The following is a 4,917-nucleotide window of genomic DNA, read 5'->3' as shown; positions in this document are numbered from 1 at the left end:
GCCCGCTCTCTGCGCGCGCATGCGCACGCGCCGCCGCCGCCGCGCCCGCCATGTGACGCCACCGCGTCACATGACGCGCTCCCCCCCTCCGCACCGCCCCCGCACGCGCGCGCTCCCCCGGCGCGGTCACGTGGCCGCGCGGCGGGCCCCGCCCCGCCCCTCACAGGAAATGGCGGGAAGGAGGCGCCTCCCGTGAGGGGGCGCGGGCGGCGCTGCCCCGCGTGGGCGCCGGGCCCCGAGCGCGGGCGGCCGCGGGGGTCGCGCGAGGGGAAAGCGGCGCCCGCACGCGCCGGGAAGCCGCCTCAGACACGGCGCCTCTTCCCGGAAGGCGACGGCGCGCGTGGCCGGGGAGCCTCGGGGTGAGGGTGCAGGATGGAGCCTGCCAACTCAGCAGGTTTTTGTTCTCGGTAGAGAAAAAAGAGGAGAATCGTTTGGTTAGAAGCCTCCGAGCAAGCCGGCGTGTACTTCCTGCGGGCTGCTCAGTGAGGAGGAGACGTGGGGATGTGACACCCAAAGGGAAGAGCTGCCTGGGGGCCACACACAGCCACAATGCTAGAAACAGAGCTTTTCATCTTCTTTCATTAAATGGGAAGCACTATAAAACATTGAGAAATTCTCCTAGTGATGCTTTGAGAGTGTCAGGGCTCAAAACCCTTTTTCACATGAGAACAAATGGTTGTTTTATACCCTCCATGTTTCATAAGCAGGAGTGAGCCACAAATGCCTGGCCAGATACCCACATGGCACTGCCCTGCCTACATGGGCCGCTGCTCACAAAGGTCCCAGCCATCATATTAAAACAATCACTACCCCCAATCATTAGTATATTTGCCCAAATCTGTACAGAAAACTCTTAGGAGCTACATATTGGTCAAACCAGTCTGCCCACTGACACACTGGTGGCTGTTTTTAGATATACGGACTCAATGYGAGTGAGACGCAAGCAGAGATCCATGAGCAATGGAGCTCAGTTGCAAATACATCTGTGTTATGCTCTTCTGACATGCATTTATAGCAGGTACCACAGAAGTTACATATACACAATGCATGTGCAATGATTAAACAGTTCTTTTGTCTCCACTTGATCTTAACTTTGCTGCCTTTACTTTTACTTCACTTTATCTTTTCCTGATTTTTCCCCTCAATGCCCTTATGCTTTTTCTTTAAAATTTTTAAGCTTATGACAAAGGAAGAGATGAGCAAGGAAACTGTGAGCTGAGCTTAGCAGGCAAAAATGTCACTTTGCCTGTTAACTACAAGGACCCTTCTACATCAAACTCTGTGATGGGTACAAATGTTCACACCTTACACAGGGATTGTTCCCACAAAGGGGATTTAAGTTATTCCACGTGATCTTTATTAAAAAAAACCATTAATCATAAGAGAGCAGGATGTGGTTGCGTAAAATCTGTACAATCRTCCAAGCAGCAGATCTTAGTGGTCTTAATACAGAAACTAAAGCCAGTAATTCTTGAGGTCTAGTCCAAGTTTTAAAACCAAGTGTTCTTGCTGGCTTGACACAGTTCCCTGAGAATCTCATCTTCAGAAATGCAGAAGACTCAAGTTTCCACAGTTCCTCTTGGATCTAAGTTGTTTTCAGTGAATTAAAAGCCTGCCAAGCTTTCTCATTGCGTGCTTCTTGTCTGCATAAGGAAGCTGTTAACAGTACTTGTGCTTTCCTTCAGAAAGTTCAGTGTTCTTCCTATAGAGAAAGGAACACTCATTGCAAGAAAAAAGATGATCAAATATTAAAACATTTTAGTGCCTCCTTTGTGAGAAACTGATTAACTCCTACCAGAGTACAGCAAAGAAATCTGGATTCAGTCATAGAAACAGATTAAGAAAATCAGTTGTGCTGCAGAAAAGATAGCGACAGCCAGTCTTGCAAAGGGGTGACAAGTGTCTTTGCTGTCCGGGCCAGGCAGCGATCCTGGAGCACAATGATAAAGAGCATGAATTAAAGAAGAGTAAAGGCCATTCTCTTGTATCACCCAATAGCAAAGCCACCTTAACCCAGGCCAGAACGGCTGTCAGGACAGCCAGGCCTCTCCTAGGGCTACCTGTGCTCCCTTTCAGCCTCTCCTCCAGTTCTCCCTRGTAGTCTCAGTTTTGTCCTTTTCCTTCCCCTTTCTCCTCTTTTCACTTCACTTTCTCTCATCCAGCCCTGCCAGTGACTTTGCTAAAGCCTCCCGCTTCTCTGGGCCCTGGCTCTCCAGCTTCCCACACCAGCTGCCCGTAACCATCATCATCATCTGCTTCCCGCTGTCCCTCTTGGCATGGGGACTGCTTCTCTCACATTTTTGCCTGGTTCTTCTCTACTYCCATTCCCCGTTTCCAAGTGCTCCTGCACCCTCCAAAACCTCCTAGCTGCACCATTCCCAGTCTCTTTCCGAAGGAAAAGGCCCTCCACATGCTACAGAGAGGGAAAGTCTGTTCCCCACTGCATTAAAACCTGCGCTGAGGAGGACGGAGTTCCCTGGGGAAGGCATTGGAGCAGGCTCAGTGTTATCCAGCTTGGCAGGGGAAGCAAAACAGCTCAGCCCTGGGTCAGGTGCAAACCCAGCTGCATCCTCTCTCCCCAGCAGCCAGGCCTCATCTACAACACAGGGTGCACAAGGTCTTTCCCCATTTTACTTTTTTCCTTAGTTTTCCTGTCTCTGGAAGGTCCAGGAGAGACAGGAAACAAGTGCTTGCTGCCCACTCCCAGCTCTTCCCACGCAGCTGCTGAGGGAAACCCCTCAGTTTCAGTGGCTGTGCCCTGCCAGATGGTTCTTTTCTGGTAAATTGCTTTGAAACCTTCCTGAAAGGAACTCCGTGCTGAACTTCAGACAGCCCTCAACACGCTCGCAGGGCCGTCCTCGCCACCTCGCTTACGTTAGCCCCTTCCTTCCCCTCGCCACCATCCCCAGCTTCCTTAGAAAGGTCGTTACTCACTGCAYGCCTTTTGTGTTGCGGACACCGCTTGTGAAGTGTGAACAAAGGGCAACCACYGTAGGAAAAGTGATCTGTAAAGAAAAGAGGGGATTCCACCTACCCTGCTTTCCACAAGAGAAAGCAAAGAGAAACATCCCCTTATCTGTGAAGGAGCCCGTTAAGAGGGAAGGTAGCGCAAGGGGGCTTCAGAAGGAGGATGGAAAGACAGAGTTGAAGGTCCCATTGGACCTTTTCCTGACCATTCAAGGGGTACTTACAACCAGGAAAGCAGCAGCCGAAGCAGCCTCTGATCAATATGGTCCCAGCAGGGCCTTGGGCAAAATTTAGCCCCTAACTCCTCCTAATTTAGAGCCCTGGGTGCCTTTCCAAGCTTATATAACCTGACCCAAACACCTTCATGAGGACAATCAGCTGTAGCTCATTAGTTAGTGGGGTAATTCACCTGAGCAACACCTGGAAAGCAACTTATGTGTGGTCTTCTCTGCATTTAGTGATTTGAATCATTTATAAATGGCARGTAGTTAAATTTACACCAGGTGTTTCTTATAAAAAAGAGACGAGGCAGCTTTATAATGGATGGAAAGGCAGTTGTAGGGTTTTTTTTAAGCTAGTCGTGGTGGCAGAAGTGCAGTATGTGAAGCGCATTGGAGCTCCTGAGCGCAGCAAGGTTTGAGAGCTCGCGCCTCGCGTTGTAGCTCTTCACAGCTACGTCACCTGCTTCTCTTGCCAGGAAATTTGTCTTTCAGAATTCATGTGCCCACGCAGTTGGTTGTTCCTAAATAAAACAGTGATATCCCTCAGTGGAACTCCTGAAGTCRGTATTTGGAGCGAAATGACCTTTTTTTTTTGTTCCTGAAAGCCCACAGGGCACATGCAGTTGGTGGTGCTGGATGCTTTATTTAGGCCAGGGTTTGCACCGCACCTCAAGTACTTCTGAGCCCTTCCACAACACAGGAAGGTGATGCAAATAGCTGTTCAGAGAAACCATTTGCAGCTTGTAGCAAGTTTTGCTGGTTTGCTTACCAAACCAAGAAAYGATGCTACCTCTTTTTGACTGATATCTACACCGATAGCATGTCCAAGAGAATTGATCTCAGAAAGAAGTAGAGCCACTTTTGGTAGCTGTCACCCTCAAAATGCCTTTGGCTTTACTGTTTTTTCCTTATTTCTTCTGATTCTACTTGGATTTCCCTCCCTCTCCCACTGTTTTCCTTCAGGACAATCCAATGCCTTGGCAATCAGCTGATGCCTTGAAGCAGGAGATACAACTGATACAATTAGCACATGGAAATACAGAGGTTAATCATAATCATTAAATTACCTGGCAGCCCAAAGCAGGGAATGCCAGAAAAGCCTTCTGGAAAGCATGTACAGCCCGTGATCCAGAGGCTGCTGTGACTCACGCGGGGGATTTCGCATGGGAATCATTCCGAGCAGGCACAGGAGAGAGGCCTCTTGTTCAGATACTGCGAAAGAGCAATGATAAAGATAAAATGCTTCCATGAGGGCAGCAAAGCAGCTGGGAAAGCAGCCTGTGCCTTCAGGCTATTGCTATGAATGGCAAAAGAGCAGCTCGGAGGCAACATCCTTTCCTGCAGCGTGCGAGCCACGGATTGTAATGTCGGAGCGGGCACAAAACACYGGGCTGGGAAGCCTTGCCCTGGAAAGGGTTCTGCATGTCTGGGAAACGTGGGCTCTCCGTATGCAACTTGGGAAGAGCYGACTGGGCGGGATGCATGCATGGCATGCACGTGCATCCATAGGATGCGAGCGTGCAGTGCRGGGAGGCGTTTTCCACCCATGCTCAGAGTGCTTTTGGGGCGGGTGCAGGTACCTGCGGGTCTGCAATGTGAGTGAAGCAGAACGTGCCCACGTGGCTGGCACCKATTCCCGCGAGTGCTGAGCGGGAGATGGGACACAGGAGCTGTCGCTGTGCCCGAGGAGCCAGCCCTGTGCTCCCCACTCTGGGCCTGCAGGCTGAGC

At 50.6% G+C, this 4,917-nt stretch overlaps 1 long non-coding RNA gene across 3 annotated transcripts; it reads right to left on the bottom strand.

Moving 5' to 3' along the window:
- Positions 1 to 1,046: 1,046 nt before the first annotated feature.
- Positions 1,047 to 3,395, bottom strand: LOC112953704. 3 transcript variants are annotated; one of them, XR_003250605.1, is made up of 3 exons: positions 3,377 to 3,395; positions 2,935 to 3,005; positions 1,047 to 1,930 (listed from the first exon to the last, which is right to left on the bottom strand). It is a non-coding gene; the product is annotated as an uncharacterized LOC112953704 (long non-coding RNA). The 3 variants fall into 3 exon arrangements; XR_003250604.1 differs by lacking the exon at positions 3,377 to 3,395 and adding an exon at positions 3,192 to 3,367; XR_003250606.1 differs by lacking the exons at positions 2,935 to 3,005; positions 3,377 to 3,395 and adding an exon at positions 3,192 to 3,367.
- Between the last annotated feature and the right edge of the window lie 1,522 nt (positions 3,396 to 4,917).

This window comes from Nothoprocta perdicaria, unplaced genomic scaffold (assembly GCF_003342845.1).
Source record: "Nothoprocta perdicaria isolate Ctin4 unplaced genomic scaffold, notPer1 scaffold_46, whole genome shotgun sequence".
NCBI classification, from domain to species: domain Eukaryota; kingdom Metazoa; phylum Chordata; class Aves; order Tinamiformes; family Tinamidae; genus Nothoprocta; species Nothoprocta perdicaria.
Note: the sequence above shows the minus strand (reverse complement) of the source record. Positions and strands in the feature narration are given on the sequence as shown.